This window comes from Anomaloglossus baeobatrachus, chromosome 1, assembly GCF_048569485.1.
Source record: "Anomaloglossus baeobatrachus isolate aAnoBae1 chromosome 1, aAnoBae1.hap1, whole genome shotgun sequence".
NCBI lineage: Eukaryota > Metazoa > Chordata > Amphibia > Anura > Aromobatidae > Anomaloglossus > Anomaloglossus baeobatrachus.
This window is the reverse complement of record NC_134353.1, coordinates 311,563,583-311,588,609: the sequence shown is the minus strand read 5'-3', so window position 1 is coordinate 311,588,609 and position 25,027 is coordinate 311,563,583. Positions and strand designations below refer to the sequence as shown.

Genomic DNA, 25,027 nt, shown 5'->3' with positions numbered 1-25,027 from the left:
TTGACTTATAGGTGACTTAAGGTCAATGAGTAGAATTTATATCTTATATACTTATATATAAACACCAATAAGGCAAAAGTGAGAAAGAAAAATTATAATGAAATCCATTCAGATAGAAATAAGGGTTCAGTGTTATTCCATAATTACAACTACAGAAAGGTAAAAACAAGTATATAAGGTTTCCATTGATTTCTTCCATATAAATATATACACTTTCTTAACAGTGAAACATGGGCTGGTTAAATGAATAGTTGTCTACTTGAAGCTCTCCGCTAAGGACTGCATCAATGTATCCATCGTAATCCTATTTTAGGGGATCGCTGTTGACTCTGACCACTGTCTGGCCTCTGTTCATCTTTTTTTCAGATGAGTACAATATAATGGCCGCTTTACACGCTGCCGCTAGTGATCGCACCCGTACCCGTCGTTTGTGCGTAACAGGCAAATCGCTGCCTGTGGCGAACGATATTGCCGGTACGCATCACACGAACTTACCTTCCTAACGACGTCGCTGTGGCTTGTGAACAACCTCTTTTTTAAGCGGGTTGTTCATGCAGCATCACAGCGACGTCAATCAGCGGGCCATCAATAGAAGCGGAGGGGCGGAGAGCAGCCGCATTAAAGACACGCCCACCTCATTTTTCGGAGGACGCAGGAACGCTGTTGTTCGTCGTTCCCGGGGTGTCACACGTAGCGATGTGTGCTGCCTCAGGAACAATGAACAACCTGCGTCCAGAATGAGCAACAATATTTGGGAAATGAACGATGTGTGAACGATCAACGATTTTGAGCACTTTTCGGATCGTTAGTGGTTGCTGGAAAGTGTCACACGCAGCGACGCCGCTAAGAAGGCCGGATGTGCGTCACGAATTCCGTGACCCTAGCGATATCTCGATGTTGCTGCGTGTAAAGCGGCCTTAAGGGGAAGTCTTCGCTTTTGTGCAATTGAACACCGCCAGGACAGAGGCCAGACGGAGTCCAAAGTGACTCCACCGATCTCATAATATTGAATGAACCCATCATGTTTTCTTTTGGAATCCTTTTTTCAGGGATTCGGGAGGAAACATGGAGCAGTGCCCACTAAAAGTGTGTGTATGAGCCTAGTCTTCATGTATGAACATTGCAGATTAACGAGTGAGATGAGGAAATATAGGGAATAATTATTATTAAAGAATGTAATAATGGGCATAAAACCAACTCCCCTCAAAGGATGATACTATATATTCATTGGTGTTGTAGATCTCTGGTAAAAAAAAAAAAAAAAAAAAAAAAACATTTACATTGCAGGTTACACAGCATTTTTGACCATATTGAAAATTGATTAGCAGCTCCATCATGAATATAGTAGCCTTGGCTATAATAATTCCCATTTCTCACCATACCAAAGATACTGTCCATAGAGTCATAAAGACGTAAAGCCCCTAAGTCCCAATGCAAAACCTGTAACAGGTACCTGATACGGTTTTGATCTCACCATTTTTGATACTGGTGTCCACCAAAACCTGAACTTTTACACCTTCTGTAGTTATGAAGTTGATTTACGCAGTTAGTAGCCTCTTTTATAGTACTGCATATTAGTTTGCCAGAGCCATGATATTGTCTATATGGTATGTATAGTTACTGTAGTGCCTATATTGTAGACCTAGCAATAATACTATCTTTATGCTTTGTAGACCTACTCACATCAGTGCCCTCACTAGCATTATATTTCATATCCTCCGTACAATGATATGCCCAGGGGTGGACATATCATTGGTGTGATATGTGCATATGCATAGTGACCCAAGAGGTAAGGGGGCCCTTGTCTACCTCCAAAGCAGGTGCAATTTTGCCTTTTTATGAGTTCTTGGGTTGCAAAATGCCGATATATTGTTCTGGCACAGGGGTCTTTTTCTGTCTGTGTCCATCAGTGTAACACCCATTTGTTCTCAAACAGCCGTGAGATAATAATAGTGCTGATACTGTAACAGTACTATCCGTATAATAACCCTACATGTAGAATTTCCTATACATCTTCTTTAGTGCACACAATAATCTCAGCAGCAGTAGTTCTCTTTTTTTCTTTCACTAAATCCATTCAAAGACTAGTATAAAATCCACTATCAATATTTAAAAAACAAAAAATTGTCACCACATTTTTACTCCCCAATCTGAGAGCAGCATGATGTTGGGGCAGAGACCCTGATTCTAGTGATCTATCACTTACTCGGCTCTTTGCTCCAGATTTGATAAAATCGCAGTTTTCTCTGCTGCAGATCTTCCAGCTCTCCAGTTGCCGATTCTATATAACCACGCCCACACCACTGATTTGTTTTTTAGGGGGTGGGGTTGGACTACATGGCAGGAGGTTCACTAGTCCTCTAGTGATAATCTCCTGCTGATAAAACAGTTTATCAAAACTATAGCAAGCAAGTGAACATCACTTGGATTCAGGGTCTCTGTCTCTACATTATGCTACTTTCACATTAGGTGACAAAAATCTGGTGACAGATTCCCTTTAAACTGATAGACTTCACACATTTGCACCATTTATAAAGTGCATCAATTTAGGAATTAATTGAATTATAAGAAGTTTGTGTAACTCTTATGTAAACTCCTGTTTCCTATTTTAAACTGTTTCAAAACTTTGGAAATCTTTCTCCTGATGAAAAATGTATGTCTTAGATTAGTCGTAAAGGAAGAGCACATTGTGAAACTCTTTATATGGACTATTTAGCATATGGTTACAATGATAGCATAAAGAAAGTATTCTTTGTTATCATGTGATCTGATGTAGCGTGATAAATGAGCGTTAGATAGTATTCCTAAAATACAAAATAAACTTCATATATTTATCACAGGCATCCAAGAATTCATGGATGGGACCATAAATTCCAAAATGGTTTTGATACAGTCCAAAGTGCAAATCCTTAGAAGGTCTTTTGAAGTTTGGGTCCATAGTTTACGCCCAGTCCATAGCACATGGCACAAATTAATGGATTCATCATTTTCTAACATTTTGGATACATCTTTGTTTTCTTGCTCTCTATACTTTAGCGTTTATAGGATCTGGTTGGGAAGACTTTCACAAAATAACATATGGATTTATAAAGTAACATGGCTTATAAAAAAAATTCCATTAATCTCAACCCCTGCGCAACCCCCTTCATGTATAAAGTATGTTGATCTGCTTCTTAAATTAAAGTTAAATGTTCCTTTCCGCCAAATGCAACTGATGATTTGTGGAGCTGGTGAGTTTGAGTTTATCCAGGGAAGTTTCCAACTAAGCAGAAACAAGAGGTCTTCTGGGGAGTAAAGAATGGTTAGGATTTTTATGACTTTACTACTGTACCGTGTAATCAGAGATTAAAGCTACAACTGCTTATGTGCCGCTTGTCTAAGCCGGTCTACCTACGACCATCCGGGTTAGTGTTAACGGGAAACTCAGCCTTTTCATAGGGCTATGATCATTTCATAGAACTTAAGAAATGACATTAGGCAGTTTTAAGGTGATATTTTGTGAACGAAGGCAAAGCACAAGGGTCATTAGTGTCAGTTGGCATTTCTCCATCTGCAGTCAGCTATTTTTACCTTATCTTTTGATATATAATAGGCTGGGTACAGATAACATTATACACGTTGCAGCAGGGGCAATCATAATTGATAATGTGAGCTTTCTAACCACTGTCAGGGCAGGTTTGCTTACTCACTGCTGTCCTGAAACCTCTTTTCAAGGCAAAGTGTGAAATACTGCCCCTCATCCTCTGTAGAAATCGCCTTTAGTTTTGAAAAATGATGTCCACTACTAGGACGCCTTCTCATTGCACATGTTTGCCCCTGTTAAAATAAAAAAGCTTATACTCACCTCCAGTGGTGGCGCCATTCCAGCAGTGCCGACACTTGCATTCTTGGGACTCATGTGAGGTTATATCGTCACACTAGCCTCGCGCCCAATCAGCAGCAGCTTCTCCGTCCCCACTTTCGGACCTATAAGGAAAAGGAAGTGAGAGCTGCAGCTCGCTGCTCACTTTCTCTTGATTACTTATACTTCTGACGGTGGTGACAGTGAATCTAGCACTGATTGAGAGCGGGGCTGGTGTGATGTTACAACCTCACTTGAGACCCAGGAGAGCCAGTGCTAATGGAGGGAAATGCATGGAATGAGAAGGTGTTGTCCTAGCAGTGGACAACCCCTTTAACTACAGCAATCATGTGGTACCGACACCTCACTGTTGAAGTCAGATGAGCAAAGCTGGAGTGGGACCAGGAAAGCTTGGTAAACTTAGTATTGTTTTTATTATTTTGTTATTTTAGAATGTTTGTATAAAAATAATCATGGTTGAACTATCCCTTTAAAGGGAAGCTAGTATCAGAAATTGACACATTTATTTTTTATAATTTGTTTTAATTTTTGGCATGTTTTTAAATATCACATTCTGTATTAAAAATAAAAAAAACTTGAAATATTCACACTGGTCACTTTTTAGACTCGTACTTCCTATTGTTTCAGGAAGTAAATAGCCACAATGGTCAGATCCTGACCCTATCTTTTGTATTGAAAAGTCTAAAGGTACCGTCACACATAACAAGATCGCTAGCAAGATCGCAGCTGAGTCACGGTTTCTGTGACGCAGTAGCGATCCCGTTAGCGATCTCGTTATGTGTGACATCTACCAGCGATCAGGCCCCTGCTGTGAGATCTCTCTAGTCGTTGCAGATTGGTCCAGGCCATTTTCTTCAAAGGCGATGTCCTACTGGGCAGTACGCATCGCAGTGTTTGACACTGTGTGACAGGGTCACAGTGACTGCTGAGATCGTTATACAGGTCACTACTGCGACCTGTATTGTTCCTGCATCGCTGGTAAGATCTGACTGTGTGACATCTCACCTGTGACCTCCCAGCGACTTACCTGCGATCCCTATCAGGTCGCATCGTTTTCGGGATCGCTGGTAAGTCATTGTGTGTGACTGGGCCTTAAGAATCATGTGTAAAGGTCATTGTAATCCGACCTGTGGTAAGGAAACTACTGTAAACTCTTCCTGAAAGCACAGGAAGACTAAGACTACAAAAAGCCCTAGTGGCTAGTATGAAAACTGCAAAAGTATTAATTCTGGGATTCTTTTCAAAGGATTTTAAAAATATCTGTGCAAATTGGCTCTATAGACAGAAAGAGGATTTGAACTCTAGTGCCACCTATTGGACATAGCAATCTTAAAAATCAATATCAACCCTTTAATGAGCCTTGTCATATGACTTATTATAAAAGCCAAACCAGAATCTCAATTTGCAGACACAGTGTTTCGAGGTGTTGTTCCTTCTCAGTGCAAAGCACAAGATATGATTTGGCTAGTATTGCTCTATATAGCCAAATCAGAATTCATGCTTTGAACTGACGACGGGCAGCACCCCGAAACACTGAGTCTGCAAATTGAGATTCTGGGTTGTTTTTATTCTAAGTCATATCACCAGGCTTGTTGAAGGGTCAATTTTGACTTTTAGGATTGCTATTTGCAATAGCTGACACTAGAATTCAAGTCCTTGTCCTCTCTGAAGAGGTAATTTGTATATTTCATTTCCCAGAGGAGCATCGCATGCCTTATAATCCTCCTTACACTGGCATATCAGGCATGTCACTCTCCACAAGGAGAAATGTTACCCCTTAGACTTAAAAAATATATATAACAAACAAAAATTATTTAAACAATGGTTAACTTTTTGATGATGGCTTCCCTTTAACTTTATAAGTACTGTTCATCTCTAATGGTGCCCGAAAGTTACACATTCGATTCACGATCTAATCATCACCATCTTACTCTCCAACAACTAAATGCAAGGAGCTACAGATGCGGCGATGGGAAAGAAGAAGGTGCTGTGTGTGTGACAAACAGCTATGGCTCTAACGTATCACATATTGATATATCACAAAAATGAGTACACCCCTCACATTTTTGTAAATATTTTATTACATCTTTTCATGGGACAACACTGGAGATATAACACTGATGCAATGTACAGTAGTCAGTGTACAGTTTGTATAACAGTGTAAATTTGATGTGCCCTCTAAATAACACAACACACAGCCATTAATGTCTAAATCGCTGGCAACAAAAGTGAGTACAATCCTAAGTGAAAATGGCCATATTGTGCACAAAGTGTTAATACTCTTTTTGGCTACCATTATTTTGAAGCACTGACTTAATTAACTTGGACAGGTAGATCACTAGAGATTCACAGGAGCCACTGACATCATCTTCCACTCCTCCATGATAACATCATGAAGCTGGTGGATGTTAGAAACCTTGCACTTCTCCACCTTTTGTTTGATGATGCCCTACAGATGCTCAATATGGTTTAGGTCTGGAGACTCTTCGCCAGTCCAGGAACATTACCCTCAGTTTCTACACAAAGGCAGTGGTCGTCTCGAAGGTGTGTTTGAGGTCGTTATCATTGGTGTAGTTTCTGAAGGGAGGGGATCATGCTATGCTTCAGTATGTCACAGTAAGTATTGGCATTCATGGTTCCTTCAATGAAGTGTAGCTCCCCATAGCTGGCAGCACTCATGCAGCCCCAAACCATGACACTCCTAACACCATGCTTGACTGTAGGCAAGACACACTTGACTCTGTACTCCTCTCCTGGTTGATGACACACTTGACACCATCAGAACCAAATAGGTTTATCTTGGCTCATTCACTACAGGTCATGGTTTTAATATTCCATGTCTTTAGTTTGCTTGTCTTCAGAAAACTATTTGTGGGCTTTCTTGTGCATCATCTTTAGAAGAGGATTCCTTCTGGGTTGCCAGTCAAACAGATTAATTTGATGCAGTGTGCGGCATATGGTTTGAGCACTGACATACTGTCCCCCCACCCCTTTAACCTCTGTAAGAATGCTGGCAGCAGTCATACATATATTTTGAAAAAACATCCTGTGAATATGAAACTGAGCACGTGCACACAACTTCTTTGGTTGACCGAGGAGTGGAACCTGTCTTGGAAAACCGCTGTATGGCGTTGGCCAACAATGCTGCAGCTCAGTTTTAGGGTGTTAGTAATCTTTTTATAGCCTAGGCAATCTTTATGTAAAGCAACTATTTTTTTTAAGATCCTTAGAGAATTATTTGCTATGAGTTGGCATTTTGAACTTCCAGTGACCAGTATGAGAGAGTGTGCAAGCGAGAATACCAAATATAACACAACTGCTCCCTATTCACAACTGAGACCTTAACCTTAGTCACGTGACATCAGGAAGGGAATATGGCTAATTGGGCACAATTTGGCCATTTTCACTTAGGATGTTCCCACTGTTGTTGCCAGCGGTTTAGACATTATTGGCTGTGTTGAGTTATTTAGGAGCACACCAAATTTACACTGTTGTACAAGCTGTACACCCACTATTATACATTGTATCAAAGTGTCATATCTTCAGTGTTGTCCTATGAAAAGATATAATAAAATATTTACAAAAATGTGAGAATTGTACCCACTATTGTGATATACTGTAGAATAGCATGCTTAGGACTACCTTCATCTAATACGAAATGATAACGTACAATTATCTCCTCCTGATCTAAATAAATTGTCCACAGCTAAAAGCCATTACTGTTATTGATGAACAGAAGATGCCCCTGGAATTGATATTACATGACATTTAAAATACATATGGCTGTTGAGTGGATGGCTCCCAGAAGATCAGTCACATGCCTACAGTGATACTACCCCTTACCCACCAGAGAAAGAAAACGTCTTCCTATGTCTGCACTGATGGAAATGCCCATCGGAATTTCTGAATAGTTCTCGATACCTGCAAACCCCAAACATTGTCTGGCTGGGATTTGACAAAATACCCTTAATAAGTAACTAAACTTAATATTTTTGATATGTTCTAGTCCCAATTCATTGGCATTGATCAAGGAGTCAGGATTCTGAAATCTAATCACTCAAGTCAAGTGACAGAGGTGACAGGCTTATCCACAAGCATCAGCAGAGTAGACCTCTATATGTGTCCCACCCAGCCTGGGTCACTAAGTTATTACTTAAAAATATACCGGATTATAACACGCACTTTTCCTCCCAAAAATGTGGCAGGAAAATGAGGGGTGTGTTTTCTAATCCGAATGAAGCCTACCGGGTGAGGTGGAGAGGGGTCACAGGAGATGCTGTGGGCCATGGGGGCTGTGCTGCAGAGGCCTCCATTCTGAAAATGTTGGCAGTGCAGGCTTCCAATAATGATCTTATGTGCGCATGCACCGCCTCCAGCCCATTAATCTCCCTGCAGCAGACCTAATGAAATGCCGGAGGTGGCGCATCTGGAGGTGGCGCATGTGCATCAGCATGTCATTGAGCCAAGAGCTCCATCTGCACATGCGCCGACTCCGGGCGCCGTTTTTTTGACGCCTGCACCATTGACAACTTCTAGATGCTCCTCCTGCCTCACAGCATCCGCAGCGAGCATCTAGGACACAACCCGCAGCATTGCAATACTCCAGCATTGCCCCTGCCTCCTGTGACACCGCCCCGCCTCCTGTGACTGTGTACACCATTATCACTGATGGACATAAATATTTTTTGAGCAATAATCAAAATACGAATAAAAATTAATACTGAGCAAAAAAACATCTGGATTCTACTTTTTCTTGTTGTACCGTTTTGAGTGCCAGAGTTATTTTTCTAGTACTAGTGTTTTTCTTTCTCCTGAGCACCGCTTTACAGTTGAGCCAGGCCTTCCCTGATTGCTCCCCTCCAGTAAGACACCACTGGATTATAATATGGACCCCATATTTTTTTTTCCCTAAATTTGGGGTGCGTCTTATAATCACAACACCTTTATAATCTAAAAATGACAGTATGACAGCCATTACTAAAAACTGTGATATAAGTATAGACAGTTCTGCAACTTATAGGTACAGTACTCAGCAAAAATGAGTACACCCCAACAGATTTGTCAGAAAACATTCAGTTTCCCTTGAAAACCAATATTTTCTATTGTATACAATGCTACAAAATGTTACAATAATGTTGCGAAAAATGAGTACACACCAATGAAAGTCTTAAGAGGAAAGCAAAAGTTTAGACTACAAAATTCTAATTAACAAGAATTCAATCACAGGTAAGTGATTATTCATTAAACTCTTACCAATATCTGCCTAACATGTACGGTGCAAGTCGGTAGCAGCTGTATGGAGCAGGCCGCCTCACATCAGGTGCAGCTCTCCCCATGCCTGGCAGATAATGGAGGTAATACAAAGCCAGGACCTCTCTAACGGTTGCAGGCAACATCCAACAGCTGTTAACAAGTCAAGTGCCATTATCAAACTCCGACTGCAACATTTACAGAGCGCCAGCATGGGGAAATATAGTTCAATGTGCCCTCCAGCGCCCCAGTATTGTTATTCACTGGACGCCAATGTTTTACTATGACAACAGATGCTCGTGCCCGCGCTTTCCCCTCTGCCTCCACCGTTCTGCGCAAGCGCTGGCCAGATGAACCCACGTCACCTCTTACCCATCTTTCTCTGGAGCAGGAAATAGATGGGAGGAGCGGAGCAGCATAACGGTGGAGGCAGAGTGAAAAGCGCGGGCACAAGATTATGGGCGGGTACTTGCTGATGACAATCACAGCGCTACCCATAATCTCATGCCTGCGCAATCACGTCACCAGCGGTCACACTGCACAGTGCTCACTCCCGCGAGAGTGGCACTGGGCATGCGCGGAGACCTCTGGAGTACTGGGCGGCGTCCTCAGTTATGGAAATGAGCGATGGGGGACAGCGTAAAGCGGCAGGAGGGCAACTAACGGACGCAAGAGAGCCCGCCCCTGTGTACATAAAAAAAGATTAGCATACAAAAAGGTAAGACTTTATAAAGTCTTTATTTTGGTCTCAAAGGGGGCACAATAACAACAGGAACCTGGCTAGAATGCAGCCCAGGAGCTGCAGAGGGGGGAATCTTTTAGGTTTATTGCAAAATGTCTGCTGACAGGTTCCCTTTAATAGTATTGTTGTGTATTAGTACAAGAAATCAGACAATCACAGGTTAATGGTCCCTATACAGTGAAAAGTTAAAAAAAGGTTCAAATTACCTACCTCTTCTACTAAAAAGCAACTCACGGGCTATCTAAGTATCAGGTATATACAAATTATCCAAGATTCACAGAAGTAACATACCAAAACAAAATTCATTTCCGAAAAGAGGAAAACACATAAAAACAAAGAACACTAGTGAAGTGATAGCCTCCAGGTGAGTACTCTATCTCTACTTTGAAGAGTTGTCACAGGGTGTTTTGCTCTAAACTCGCCTAGTGTCATGGCGGCAACAGACGCTGTTCAGATCACAGAATCTGACACTCCTCACTATACTTTCTCTGGTGATTCTGAGTTGCACAGGCAGGCTTGGGCGTGAATCAGCTGTGTGCTCATTAGTGATCGGATTAGCAGGAGTTCATTTCTGCTAGCCTGCTGGTTACCTTTTAGATGTCATGTTACAGTAGACCTATCACAGGTACTCCACGCCCTTTTAAGATGGAGGAATTTGTCTTCCTGTGCCAACTATAGCTTTCTGATACACTGGTCTGTGTGCTGATATTTTCCATTCTGGTGATTTACTGTGTGTTGTTTGGTGGGCAGTGATGTTCCTCCTGTCGTCTGGTTATTTCCTCCCTGCTTAGTTTTCCTCTTTATCTCTTGTTGTCTGATTACTCCATGTGAGCGTGCTGTGCGATAGTTTTGGTTTCCCCTGTTTGTCTATCACTGTTGGCGCTTACATGCTCCTGTTCTGCTCCACCCTCCTGTGGTAGGGAGGGAGGGGGTATTAGATCAGGGCTGGTCAGAAGCGGGGGGTAGGAAGGCGGCCCAGATATTGTCACATCAGACATACTGTATGTCTGTGATTAGGGACAGCTAGAGCCACTCTAGCCTGTGGGCCAATTTAAGAGGCCCAGTCCCCTGTTATCCCCTGCCACCTTCTGACGACAGTGAACAACAATGGTGATATTACACGGACTATAAACATAGGACTAGGATATTCTCATCATAGACTCATCCTTAGAATCCCTCGTCCCTAAAGTGCCATACAAAGGTCAAAACAAATAATAGAAAACATCAAGATAGCGGTACTCAGTTGACAAATTAAAACACCTCTCTAAGTGTATAGAGAATCTGCCATTATATTAATATCACAGGTATGCAAAATTTGGGTTATGAAAATTAGTTCAAATTAAATTACCATATTTTTCGCTTCATAAGACGCACTTTTCCTCCCAAAAATTTGAGAGGAAAATGGGAGGTGCGTCTTATAAAGCGAATATAGCGGTACCTGGGGGTCCTGTCTGTACGGTGATCAGGAAGCCGGGTGCCTGTGGCTGCGTGCAAGCGGCCGGGTACCTGTGCTTGCGTGCGGTGGCAGCCGGATACCCGTGGCTGCGTGCGGGCAGCGGACGGGTGCTGTGCGCGGGCAGCGGCCGGGTGCTGTGTGCGGGCGGCGGCCGGGTGCTGTGAGTGGGTGGCAGCCGGCGGCCGGGTGCTGTGTGTGGGTGGCGGCCGGGTGCTGTGTGCGGGCAGCGGCCGGCAGCCGGGTGCTGTATGCGGGCGGCGGCTGGGTGCTGTGTGCGGGCAGCGGCCGGTGGCTGGGTGCTGTGTGCGGGCGGCGGTCGGGTGCCTGTGCGGGCAGCAGATGGCTGCTGCCCCCGCACGCAAGCACAGGTACCCGGCCGCTTGCACGCAGGGTGGGCGGGCAGCCTGCTGGCTGCCACTCTGTCCGTGCGGGGCGGGCGGCTGTGCAGCAAGTTACCCAGTTTGTCCGTGGTCCCAGTTTCAAATGATGGCAGCGGGCGCGTGCGCAGATGGAGCTCTTGAATGAGAGCTCCATCTGCGCAAGTGCTCCCCCGGGAGTCAGCGAGTGCGCAGATGGAGCCCTTGGATGAGAGCTCCATCTGCGCAGGTGCCATTATTTGAACCAGGACCGCGGACACTGGGACACTCACTGCACCGGCCTGCTGCATGACTCACCCGCCGTCGCCGACGCCAACGCTGCTGCTGCCGCCACCACCACGGGCCCCACGGCTCCTGCCACCACGGGTCCCCTGGCTACTGCCACCCCGGACGCCACCTGCCACCACGGACCCCGCTGCTACTGACCCGCTGTGCATGCCAGCACAACCTCTGCCTCCTGTGACCCCGCTTCACCACCACTGATGCCCCCCTCCGGTAATAGAACACCGGATTATAAGACGGACCCCATTTTTCTTTTTTTTACCTTTTTTTATGTCTAAGCTTGGGGTGCATCTTATAATCCGGTGCGTCTTATAAAGCGAAAAATACGGTACTTATTTCTAGGGGGTTTTTTATGCCCTGATTTTTAAAAAAACACTTCTACTTTAAACAATCGCACATTGATTTTGCACAAAACACGCATGAAATTAAGCACAAGCGAGATGAACAAGAAAAATCTTTATTGTAGCCAAAAATATACACAATATTATGGTACATACAGTCATATGAAAAAGTTTGGGCACCCCTATTAATGTTAACCTTTTTTCTTTATAACAATTTGGGTTTTTGCAACAGCTATTTCAGTTTCATATATCTAGTAACTGATGGACTGAGTAATATTTCTGGATTGAAATGAGGTTTATTGTACTAACAGAAAATGTGCAATCCGCATTTAAACAAAATTTGACCGGTGCAAAAGTATGGGCACCCTTATCAATTTCTTGATTTGAACACTCCTAACTACTTTTTACTGACTTACTAAAGCACTAAATTGGTTTTGTAACCTCATTGAGCTTTGAACTTCATAGGCAGGGGTATCCAATCATGAGAAAATGTATTTAAGGTGGCCACTTGCAAGTTGTTCTCCTATTTGAATCTCCTATAAAGAGTGGCATCATGGGCTCCTCAAAACAACTCTCAAATGATCTGAAAACAAAGATTATTCAACATAGTTGTTCAGAGGAAGGATACAAAAAGTTGTCTTAGAGATTTAAAGTGTCAGTTTCCACTGTGAGGAACATAGTAAGGAAATGGAAGAACACAGGTACAGTTCTTGTTAAACCCAGAAGTGTCAGGCCAAGAAAAATATCAGAAAGGCAGAGAAGAAGAATGGTGAGAACAGTCAAGGACAATCCACAGACCACCTCCAAAGACCTGCAGCTTCATCTTGCTGCAGATGGTGTCAATGTGCATCGGTCAACAATACAGCGCACGTTGCACAAGGAGAAGCTGTATGGGAAAGTGATGCGTAAGAAGCCGTTTCTGCAAGCATGCCACAAACAGAGTCGCCTGAGGTATGCAAAAGCACATTTGGACAAGCCAGTTACATTTTGGAAGAAGGTCCTGTGGACTGATGAAACAAAGATTGAGTTGTTTGGTCACACAAAAAGGCATTATGCATGGAAGCAAAAAAACACGGCATTCCAAGAAAAGGACTTGCTACCCACAGTAAATTTTGGTGGAGGTTCCATCATGCTTTGGGGCTGTGTGGCCAATGCCGGCACCGGGAATCTTGTTAAAGTTGAGGGTCGCATGGATTCAACACAGAATCAGCAGACAATGATCCAAAACACTGCTCCAAATCTACTCAGCCAATCATGCAGAGGAACAATTACAATGTTCTGGAATGGCCATCCCAGTCCCCAGACCTGAATATCATTGAACATCTGTGGAATGATTTGAAGCGTCCTGTCCATGCTCAGCGACCATCAAACTTAACTGAACTGGAACTGTTTTGTAAACAGGAATGGTCAAATATACCTTCATCCAGGATCCAGGAACTCATTAAAAGCTACAGAAAGCGACTAGAGGCTGTTATTTTTGCAAAAGGAGGATCTACAAAATATTAATGTCACTTTTATGTTGAGGTGCCCATACTTTTGCACCGGTCAAATTTTGTTTAAATGCGGATTGCACATTTTCTGTTAGTACAATAAACTGAAATAGCTGTTGCAAAAACCCAAATTGTTATAAAGAAAAAAGGTTAACATTAGTAGGGGTGCCCAAACTTTTTCATATGACTGTATATACATATATATATATATATATATATATATATATATATATATATATATTTATTGAACATTCATTCTGCAACTTTATTGGAAATTAATTCTTGTATCTTTTCTCTTCAAAGAATCTCTTGATACCTTTTCTCTTATAGAAGACTTGCAGATCTTCGATGTGAAGCATCCGGCAGTAGTTCTCCATCATGTTCATGTCCCATCTACCCTGGAATCATTGTTCCATCTCCTTGATATCCTGATGAAATCTTTCTCCTTACTCTTTGCTAACAGCACCAATGTTTTCAGGAAAGAAGTCCATATGTTAATGTAACAAATTAACTTTAAATTCATCACACAACCCAAGGCTTTGAAACATTTCAGCATGTTCTCCATGATGGACTTAAATTTAGGATCTTTGTTACCAAGAAATTTCTTCACAAATTCTTTAAAAGAATCAAAAAGCCCTTTTATCAACAGCGTTCATTTTTGTTTTGAACATGTTGTCCTTCATGAGTTTTCGAATATTTAAACCCACAAAAATACCTTCCTTCAGTTTTGCTTTGGTCAGTCCCTGAAACTTGGTACACAGGCACTTAAAAGTATCTCCTTCTTTAGGTAGAGCTTTCTCAAACTGTTTCATCAGTCCAAGCTTAATGTGGGGTGGTGGCAGGGGAACTTTAGTGGGATCAACTAAACTTTTCGCAATTATGTTCTTCAGTCCAGGTTGAAAAGATGTTCTCATTGGCCAACTTTTTGGTTCCAAGGATGAGTACTATCCCAAATGAGCCATTCATACAAAAAGCATCCTTGATCCTCGTATTTAAGTTTCTTGAAAATAAAGTCTAAATTGTCATAGCTTTCCTTAAAGTGCAAAGAATGCCCTACAGGAACTGAATCATACTTGCTGTCATTGTGCAGTAAGTAATACAGTTAACAGACTTTTTTGAATGAATGAATTAATGAATGAATGTATTAATTAATCAATCAATCAAGAGTTTTTACTCGCTCACATTGTAATGTTAAATTTTCCATCAGCCCAATAACATCACTGCAATACACTAGCGCACCTTCTTGAGAAAATATTTAAGGAATTATTTTTCTCTGCTTCTGTAGCTTGAAAATAGGTACCAGGAGCTAGAGTCTTAGGGGTACTTTACACGTTGCGACATCGCTAGCATCGGCTAGCGATGCCGAGCGCGATAGCACCCGCCCCCGTCGCACATGCGATATGTGGTGATTGCTGCCGTAGCGAACATTATCGCTAGGGCAGCTTTACAAGCACATACCTGCTCGGCGACGTCGCTGTGACTGCCGAACTATCCCTCCATTAAGGGGGAGGTGCGTTCGGCGTCACAGCGACGTCACTAATCGGCTGGCCAATAGAAGCGGAGGGGTGGAGATGAGTGGGACATAACATCCCACCCACCTTCTCCCTTCCGCATTGCCGTCGGGACGCAGGTAAGGAGATGTTTGTCGCTCCTGCAGGTTTACAGACAGTGATGTGTGGAGCTGCAGGAACGACAAACAACATCGTACCTGCGGTCGACCCGACATTATGGAAATGAACGATGCTACACAGATCAACGATTTTCGACGCTTTTGCGATCGTTTATCGTTGCACCTAGAATTTACACGTTGCGATGTTGCTACCGGCGTCGGATGTGCGCCACTAACGATGTGACCCCGACGATATTTCGGAAGCGATGTCGCAACGTGTAAAGCCCCCCTAACAGTTCTGTAGAATACTTAGAAAGGTCCATGTCCTTGACTAAATAATTTAATTTGAGCTGTGATAAAAGTTGTAACTCGTTAGGACTAGTGTGAAAGTCCTTATTAGAATTCTGTTCTTCATTTACATTTCTTATACTGCTGATGTAAAATGAAAGATATGCTATGATTAGATGATATGGACACCACCACACTCTTTGGAAGCTGGGTTAAGAAAAAAATTTCTGCCCACAGCAGGCAATTGCAGCATAGTGTCCATTAATTTGTAACCAATCTAATGACATCAAAGCCATCCATCAAACGTCACGCAAGTGGGTCAAATTAGAAAGAAAAAGCCTATGGAGTGTTTTTGAAAAAAACTTGAACATTATGGAATACACATGTACAGATGGAAAAAAAAAAGCTGCGCATGCGCCGATGCCGCTCATAGTCTTCTCCCTAGTGTCTTAAAAAAAATGGCACCGGAGATTGCGGTACACAGATGCGCTGACTCCGGCATCATTTTAATGAAGACATCATTACACTAGCAATGCGCATTCGCCTCCAACAATGGTAATAACAGTGCAGAGTGATATTTAAATAAACAAAAGGGGCAAACCACGAGGAAGCCGGAAAATAAATTTAGACACAGGACCCGACCCATAAAAGGCCCACTCCGCTGCAAACGTCAATCAAAGAATGCACCAATTTCTGTACATTTATGAATTTTTTCTGCAAAGAAAGATCCAATCTGAAAAGTGAAGATATCATTTTAATCACTGTTAGTGCCAGTATGGCACTGCCATTACTTTATGTGGGTAAATCCTGATGGTTGGTTCCCTTTGAGGTTGTGTCAGTGACTCCTTCATCTCATTCTGTTGAGAAGGGTAAACCTATGCAAATTGGGTCCTACCGAGAGTTCAAGGAGAGAACCGAACTGGAAACCTCTTCTCGTTTTTGCTTGTACTGAGATTGTTCAGATCATGTTATGATTCAGTGTTTTAAGTACAAGAATTAATTTTTAAAAGAAAAAACTAAAAGGGATTTTAAGTGTAATGTGTCTGAAATTATCTCTCATGGATACATCTGAGTTTTCCCTGCAAATGTCTTTGGGTACCAAATATGGGTTTTTTGTCACCTCTGCATTTGTAGATTTAGGCTCGGACTTAGATCCCTTTGACAGTGATTTCGCAATTCGATGTGGGTACAGTGTTTCTACTCTCGGTCATCTTATTCTGGTGTCAGAGACTGAAAATTCTCCTCTTGCTCAAAGTCATGTAACTTCTAAGGTTGAGAATGTGTGCATGGAAGTGGGATAGCTATACACACAATCCATTTCATTCACGGTCCTTCTTTATCTGCTAAACTGGTGTTAGGCATCCCCTGGTTGGTGAAACACAATCTTACCATTAATTGAAAGACTTGGGAGATCAAGTCTTGTGGGGACTTTTCTTCCTCCAGTTGCATATCCAAGTGCTTGGCATCTGTGAGATCTCATCTTTGTAGATTTATTCAGGACTTTGAGGATGTGTTTTAAGAGACTGAGTGTGAAGTTCTCCCTCCACATAGGTCATATAATCGGCCGATCAAATTCATACCAGGTACCAAAATACCTAAGACTTGTCTGTTTAACCTATTTCTTCCAGAAAAAGAAGCCTTGAAAAAGTATATTCAAAAGTGTCTCACCATCGGGCGTATACGGCTATCCACTTCTCCAACAGCCGTGGGATTTTTCTTTAAAAAAACCATGAAGGCTTGCGTCCATGCTTCAATTTAAAGAGATTGATAAGATCACGGTCCGTAATCCTTATCCTTTACCCTTTATACCGGACCTGTTTAATCAACTAGTTGGAGCCAAATGGTTTTCCAGACTTGATTTAAGGGGGCATTTAACCTCATACATAGTCGGCAAGGTGATGAGTGGAAAACCACTTTCAGTACACCTGAGAGACACTTTGAAAATTTGGTGATGCCATTTGGGTTGACGAATGCTCTGGCAGGTTTTCAGAACTTCATTAATGACATTTTTACCCTCTGATAGGTAGATTTGTGGTGATTTATTTAGATGATATATTGAATTACTCACGTTCTTGTGTTAAGCATTATGAGCATGTTCAACAGGTTCTTCAAATTCTTCATGACAATCATTTATTTGCTAAACTGGATAAATGTCAATTTGAGGTTCAAAAGGTACATTTTTGGAGGCATTTTTTTAATCAGGGTTTCAGATGGACCTCTATTAAAGTACAGGCCATCTTTTATGGGGTACAACCCACTAACCTTAAAGGTTTGCAGCGATTCTTAGATTGCTAATTATTATCGAACGTTCATTAAGAATTTCTCAGTTAATGTAAAGCCTTTTACTGATATGACCAAGAAGGGTACTGATTGTTCCTCCTGGTCTAAAGAGGCAGTTGAGGCCTTTGCTGCTCTCAAATCAGCCTTCTCTAAGGCTCCAGTCCTCAGTCACCCTGAGGTTGATTTGCCTTTTGTGGTTGAGGTTGACACTTCTTTTGTAGGGCTGTGTGCAGTTCTCTCATAAAAGAAAGATGGTTACATTCATCCTTGTGATTTTTTCTTCTCTGAAATTCTTACAATTTGAGTTTAACTATGATGTCGGTGACTGAAAGCTTCTGGCAGTTAAGAGATTTAAGGAGTGGAGATATTGGTTAGAGTGGGCAAGACATAATGTGACAGTCATTACTGACCATAAAAACCTGCTATATGTTGACGCCACCAAATGAATAAATAAAAGACAGACCAGGTTGGCACTTTTTTTGCCCGGTTTGATTTTTCTGTGACTTATCTCCCTGGATCTAAGAATGTTATTGCTGATGCTACGTCACATAGCTTTGTTCCAGAGTTGAGGGATCACATTTTGGTTAAGATTTTTGTGAAGGGGTGGTGGTGGGTGCTCTGGGGATTGATATCAGACAGTGCATTCAGGAGGCTCAGGATAGTGCACCAGAAGACTTGCCTCTGAACAAACTTTTTGTACCATCTTCTTTACGCACAGATCTTAACAAAGTGCATGATTCCATGTTGGTTGGTCTCTCGGGTTCTTCTGCCACTTGGAAAGCGAATTCTAGGGCCTTTTGGTGGCAGAATGCTCGTATGGATGTTGATGAGTATGTCTGTAAATGCAAAGTTTTGCCAGGGCCTCTTGCCAGTTACCGCTGGGCTTTCTCTTGCTTAATGAGGTCCAGTCTCAGCACTGTATGCACTTGTCCATGGACTTACTTGTCAATGTCCCTTATCTACCTAATTTTGGTAGTAATACAGTAGTGTGGGTGGTGGTGGACAGTTGCAGCAAGATAGTTCATTTGGTTCCTCTTCAAAAATTGTCTGCAGCTAAAAGGTTAGCTACATTATTTATCTTTCATATTGTGAAATTACCTGGAGTGCCTAAGAACATTATTTCAGATAGGGGGTTTCACGTTTTTCCTAGCTTTTGGAATAGTTTTTGCTCAGATTGGGTAGTAAACGTTAATTCTCCTCTCGTTATTATCTTGAGACTAATGAACAGACAGAAATAATGAACCAAAAGCAACAGGTAGAATAGTATTTAAGATGTCTTGTTTCATCTGATTAGGAGGACTGGGTGGAAATTCTGCCCCTTGCTGAGTTCGTTGTTAATAACAGCACCTTTACAGCTACCTGCACCTTCTTTTTTTCTGCTGTGGAGATTTTCATCATTTTTGGGAAATTGTTTGGTTTGCAGTGACCTGTATTAGGCCCCTTTCACACGTCAGCGATTCTGGTACGTTTGTGCTTTTTTTTATACGTACCAGAATCACTGACATACGCAGACCCATTCTAATCAATGGGTCTGCTCACACATCAGTAATTTTTCACTGAACTTGTCTCCGTGCAGCGTACACCCGTGGCTGTGATTCTGCACAGAGACAAGTCAGTTTTTTTCTGGCATCACTGATGACCCACGGACCACACTATGCTGTGATCCGTGTGTGATCAGTGAAACACGTACCAGAAAATCACGGACATATTAAATATTAAATATTTTCAACTTACCTTGCCTGCGATTCGCTCTGCAGCCTCTGGTCTCGGCAGCTCCTGCCTGGCTCATGAATATTCATGAGAGCAGGAATAGCCGACCAGGAAGTAGGTGCAGAGAGCGGTGGGCGACGCTGCAGAGCTGGAGACTTCAGCACCATGGACAGCAGGAACGAAGGCAGGTGAGTAATATCCATGTGCAATCACGGATCACGGATTGCACATGGACAACCCACGTGTGCCGTGAATCACGGAACACGGAAGGACATGTGCGTGTTTTATACGTCAGTGAAGAAAGTGAAGAACGTCAGTGTTTTTCACTGATGTGTGAAACGGGCCTAAGAGGAAGAGAGATTTTCTTCACATTTAATTAAGGTAAGGGGAAAGGTTGAAATAAATCTTATGGTAACTGCTGACTGAATCAAAAGAACTGCAGAGCGCAGATGTAGGAGGGCTCCTGTCTTTAGGTGGGAACATTTTCTTGGCTATCCTCAAAAAATTTTCACCTTAAAGTACCATTTAAGAAATTTGCTACCAAATGTGTTGGTTTACATAAGGTAATTTAAATCATCAGTGCTGTGACAGTCAAACTCCAACTTCTCGTGGCAATGAGTATCTATAATTCCTTCCATTCCTTTGATCTTTTAAAATTTTGAGAAGACGCTGGGTTTTTGGCACTAATTAATTTAGATTTGAAAGACGATCGGCAGTATAAGGTATAGTGAGTCCTGGGTGCCAGACGAATCAGACGCCGACTGCAGTTTTTTGTTGAATGGAAAGGTTACGGTCTGAAGAATAACTCATGGGTTAATGCTGAAGATCTATATGCTGATTTTCTGGTAAAAAAAACTATAAGTAACATCAGAGAATGGGGATATCGGAGGGTGCAGTAACTCCTCGTGGAAGGGGGATACTGTCATGCCTAGGGATTTGATCTGTACTGTGATCTGTTTCCCTCTCCACTGAGCCACAATCAGATTTGGTCTTTGTCCAAGTTCTGATATTCTTTTGTTTTGTGTTCAGTCCTTTTCTGCCAACATGTGTTTTCCAAGCTATGATACAGCTTGCCCTATCACCTGGTGGGTGTAACTATTTAAAGCTTCCCATGGCTTCTCTTCTCGCTGGTGATATTCTGAAATGGACCTTGTTTTGAGCTACAGTCTTTTAGCCTATTGGTAATCTCTCACACATTCTTATCTATTTTGGTTTTACTTATTTTTTACGCTGAGCCTTCCCCTGGATTCTTTAGGAGGTATGCGATAACCTCAATGGAATCTAAGGTCCGAGCAGTCATCTTAGTCACCCGGTGAGGGTTGTTTCAGTCTGCGCAGGGGCTTCTAGGGACAGCTAGAATCTCTAGTTTGTGCAAGAGCCAGGTGGTTCAGGTATCGTTGTATTGAGTGAAACCTTATTTTATTTTTCCATGTGTGCAATATCATGAGCATAGCATATAATAATCTATCCTGTGCCTTATAGTGTTACCATATAATTTAATAGAATAACCAGATATTCCACCAAAAAATATTTATGATATACTAATTTGATTGCAATAGCTGTGTGGATGGTAAGGCTTCAACCATTGGGACCATCATTTATACAATAAAAATCTTACATTTGGCGGCATTGAAAAAGCTGCATTTGCCACAGGAAAAACCTGTTTACAGTGCCTTGCGAAAGTATTCAGCCTCCTTGAATTTTTCAACCTTTTCCCACATTTCAGGCTTCAAACATAGAGATAACAATTTTAATGTTATGGTGAAGAATCAACAACAAGTGGGACACAATTGTGAACTTGAACAAAATTTATTGCTTATTTCAAACTTTTAAAAAAAAAAATAACTGAAAAGTGGGGCGTGCAATATTATTCGTCCCCTTTAAGTTAATACTTTGTAGCGCCACATTTTGCTGTGATTACAGCTGCAAGTCGCTTGGGGTGTGTGTCTATCTGTTTTGCACATCGAGAGACTGAAATTCTTGCCCTTTTTGCCATTCTTCCTTTGCAAAAAGCTCAAGCTGAGTGAGGTTGAATTGGGAGCGTTTGTGAACAGCAGTTTTCAGCTCTTTCCAAAGATTCTCGATTGGATTCAGGTCTGGACTTTGACTTGGCCATTCTAACTCCTGGATACATTTATTTGTGAACCATTCCATTGTAGATTTGGCTTTATGTTTGGGATCATTGTCTTGTTGGAAGACAAATCTCCGTCCCAGTCTCAGGTCTTTTGCAGACTCCAACAGGTTTTCTTTAAGAATGGTCTTGTATTTGGCTCCATCCATCTTCCCATCAATTTTAACCATTTTCCCTGCCCGTGCTAAAGAAAAGCAGGCCCAAACCATGATGCTTTCACCACCATGTTTGACAGTAGGGATGGTGTGTTCAGGGTGATGAGCTGTGTTATTTTGACGTCAAACATATCATTTGGCATTGTGCCCAAATAGTACAATTTTGGTTTCATCTGACCAGAGCACCTTCTTCCACATGTTTGGTGTGTCTCCCAGGTGGCTTTTTATGGATATCTTAGAGAAATGGTTTTCTCTTTGCCACTCTTCCATAGAGGCCAGATTTGTGCAGTGTACAACTGATTGTTGTCCTATGGACAGACTCTCCCACCTCAGCTGTAGATCTCTACAGTTATCCAGAGTGATCAAGGGCCTCTTGGCTGCATCTCTGATCAGTCTTCTCCTTGTTTGAGATCAAAGTTTGGATGGACGGCTGGGTCTTGGTAGATTTGCAGTGCTATGATGCTCCTTCCAATTCAATATGATCGCCTGCACAGTGCTCCTTGGGATGTTTAAAGTTTTGGAATTTTTGTTTGTAACCAAATCCGGCATTAAACTTCTCCACAACAGTATCACAGACCTGCCTCTTGTGTTCCTTGGTCTTCATGATGCTATCTCTGCTTTAAACAGAACACTGAGACTATCACAGAGCAGGTGCATTTATACGGAGACTTGATTACACACAGGTGGATTATATTTATCATCATCAGTCATTTAGGACAACATTGGATCATTCAGAGATCCTCAATGAACTTCTGGAGTGAGTTTGCTGCACTGAAAGTAAAGGGGCCGAATAATATTGCACGCCCCACTTTTCAGTTTAAAATAAGCAATACATTTCATTCAACTTCAAAATTGTGTCTCACTTGTTGTTGATTCTTCACCATTACATTAAAATTTTTATCTTTATGTTTCAAGCCTGAAATATGGGTAAAGGTTGAAAAATTCAAGGGTGCCGAATACTTTCGCAGGACACTGTACTTTTTTTTACAACCTACTTTTAAGTTGGTCATTCAATTTATTTGAGGTGACATGTCTATGCACTGATGACAAATAACAGAGTACAAAGGGATTCAGGCATTTTGGTTATCCACACGTTGCTCAGAGGTATCTGGTGGGGCTTATTCCCTTTTTCTACAGAGCTGTGTACGGTCTGAATAGTAAGTCTATGGGCCGTTTAGCACTCTGGAAGATGGACCATATGGACCCATAGACTTACTATTCAGCCAGTACATGGCTCTGTGTGTATACTGTATACAAGAGCTGTGCACTTTAGACTGGTATTTTGTATGATTGTTGGGGTCTCAGGACTTAGACCCCACCGACCGACAGCTATTTGCTGGCTCTAACATGTACAAAACTAAAAATGTTTAATGACAGTTACATTTTATTTTTATGTATATACAAAATGTGTTTTAACATGCTGTGTTGCTACCTATCTAAAATCCAGTCATTCTTGTTAATGTATAGGGATATTACATCGCTCCATACACTAGGATGCAATATTTGAATCCCTATTCATTTGGAGACATCACTCATATGCAAATATATACAGTTGTGCTCAAAAGTTTACATACCTCGGCAGATTTTTTGATTTCTTGATCTTTTTTCAGAGAATATGAATGATAACACAAAATCTTATTTAACACTCATGGTTAGTGGTTGGGTGAAGCCATTTATTGTCAGACTACTGTGTTTTCTCTTAACTCATAATGACAACAAAAAACATCCAAATGAGCCTGATCGAAAGTTCACATACACCAGATCTTAATACCGTGTATTGCTCACTCTAACATCAATGGCAGCTTGAAGTCTTTTGTGGTAGTTGTGGATGAGGCTCATTATTTTCTCAGATGGTAAAGCTGCCCATTCTTCTTGGCAAAAGGCCTCCAGTTCCTGTAAATTCATGGGTTTTCTTTCATGAGCATGCTTGAGTTCTCCCCAGAGTGGCTTGATAATATTGAGGTCAGGAGACTGAGATGGCCACTCCAGAACCTTCACTTTCTTCTGCTGTAGCCGATGAAAGGTCGACTTAGCCTTGCGTTTTGGAATATTCTCAGGTGGGAACTTCCAACTACGACCTGTGCGCTGCTTCCGGGGTGATGAGTGCAAATTTGCCTCCAGTATTTTCTGATAACATGCTGCATTTATCTTTCCTTCAACTTTGACCAAGTTTCCTGTGCCTTTGTAGCACACACATCCCCACATCATCAGCGATCCACCTCCGTGCTTTACAGTAGGAATGGTGTTCCTTTCATCATAGGCCTTGTTAACACCTATCCAAATGTAACATTTATGGTTGTGGCCAAAAAGTTTGATTTTGGTTTCATCACTCTAAATTACCTTGTTTCAGAAGTTTGGAGGCTTGTCTCTGTGCTGTTTGGCGTATTGTAGGTGAGATACTTTGTGGCATTTGCGCAGTAATGGCGTTCTTCTGGTGACTTGACCATGCAGCCCATTTTTCTTCAAGTGCCTTCTTATTATGCTTCTTGAAACAGCCACACCACTAGTTTTCAGTGAGTCCTGTATTTCATCTGATATTATTTGTGGGTTTGTCTTTGCATCCCGAACAATTTTCCTGGCAGTTGTGCCCGAAATGTTTGTTGGTCTACCTGATCGTGGTTTGATTTTTATAGAGCCCCTGATTTTCCATTTATTAATCACAGTTTGAACACTAATGACTGGCATTATCAGTTCCTTAGATATCTTTTTGTATCCCTTTCCTGTTTTATACACTTCAACTATCTTTTCCAGTGGATCTGTTGACAAATCTTTTGCTTTCCCCATGACACATAATCCAGAAATGTCAATGGCTGGATGAAAGATGCAAGAGTCTGTCTGGATCCCAGAAACTCACTCAGCTTTTCTGGACACACACTGACTACAAGCAAACAGGTCACAGGTGAGGATGTTACCTTTATTAGCAATTCAAACTCATTTGTGTCAACTTCTGTGCATGTTATCAGGCCAAAATCACCAGGGTATGTGAACTTTTGATCAGGGTCATTTGGATGTTTTTGGTTGTCATAATGGTTTAAAAAGAGAAAGCACAGTAGT

The 25,027-nt window shown here is 41.9% G+C and overlaps 1 protein-coding gene across 1 annotated transcript in view; it reads right to left on the bottom strand.

The window, feature by feature from the left end:
* The window catches only part of ADAMTS3 (ADAM metallopeptidase with thrombospondin type 1 motif 3), a 357,250-nt gene that overhangs the window by 328,899 nt on the left and 3,324 nt on the right, over positions 1-25,027 (bottom strand). The gene's annotated exons all lie outside the window — the stretch shown is intronic.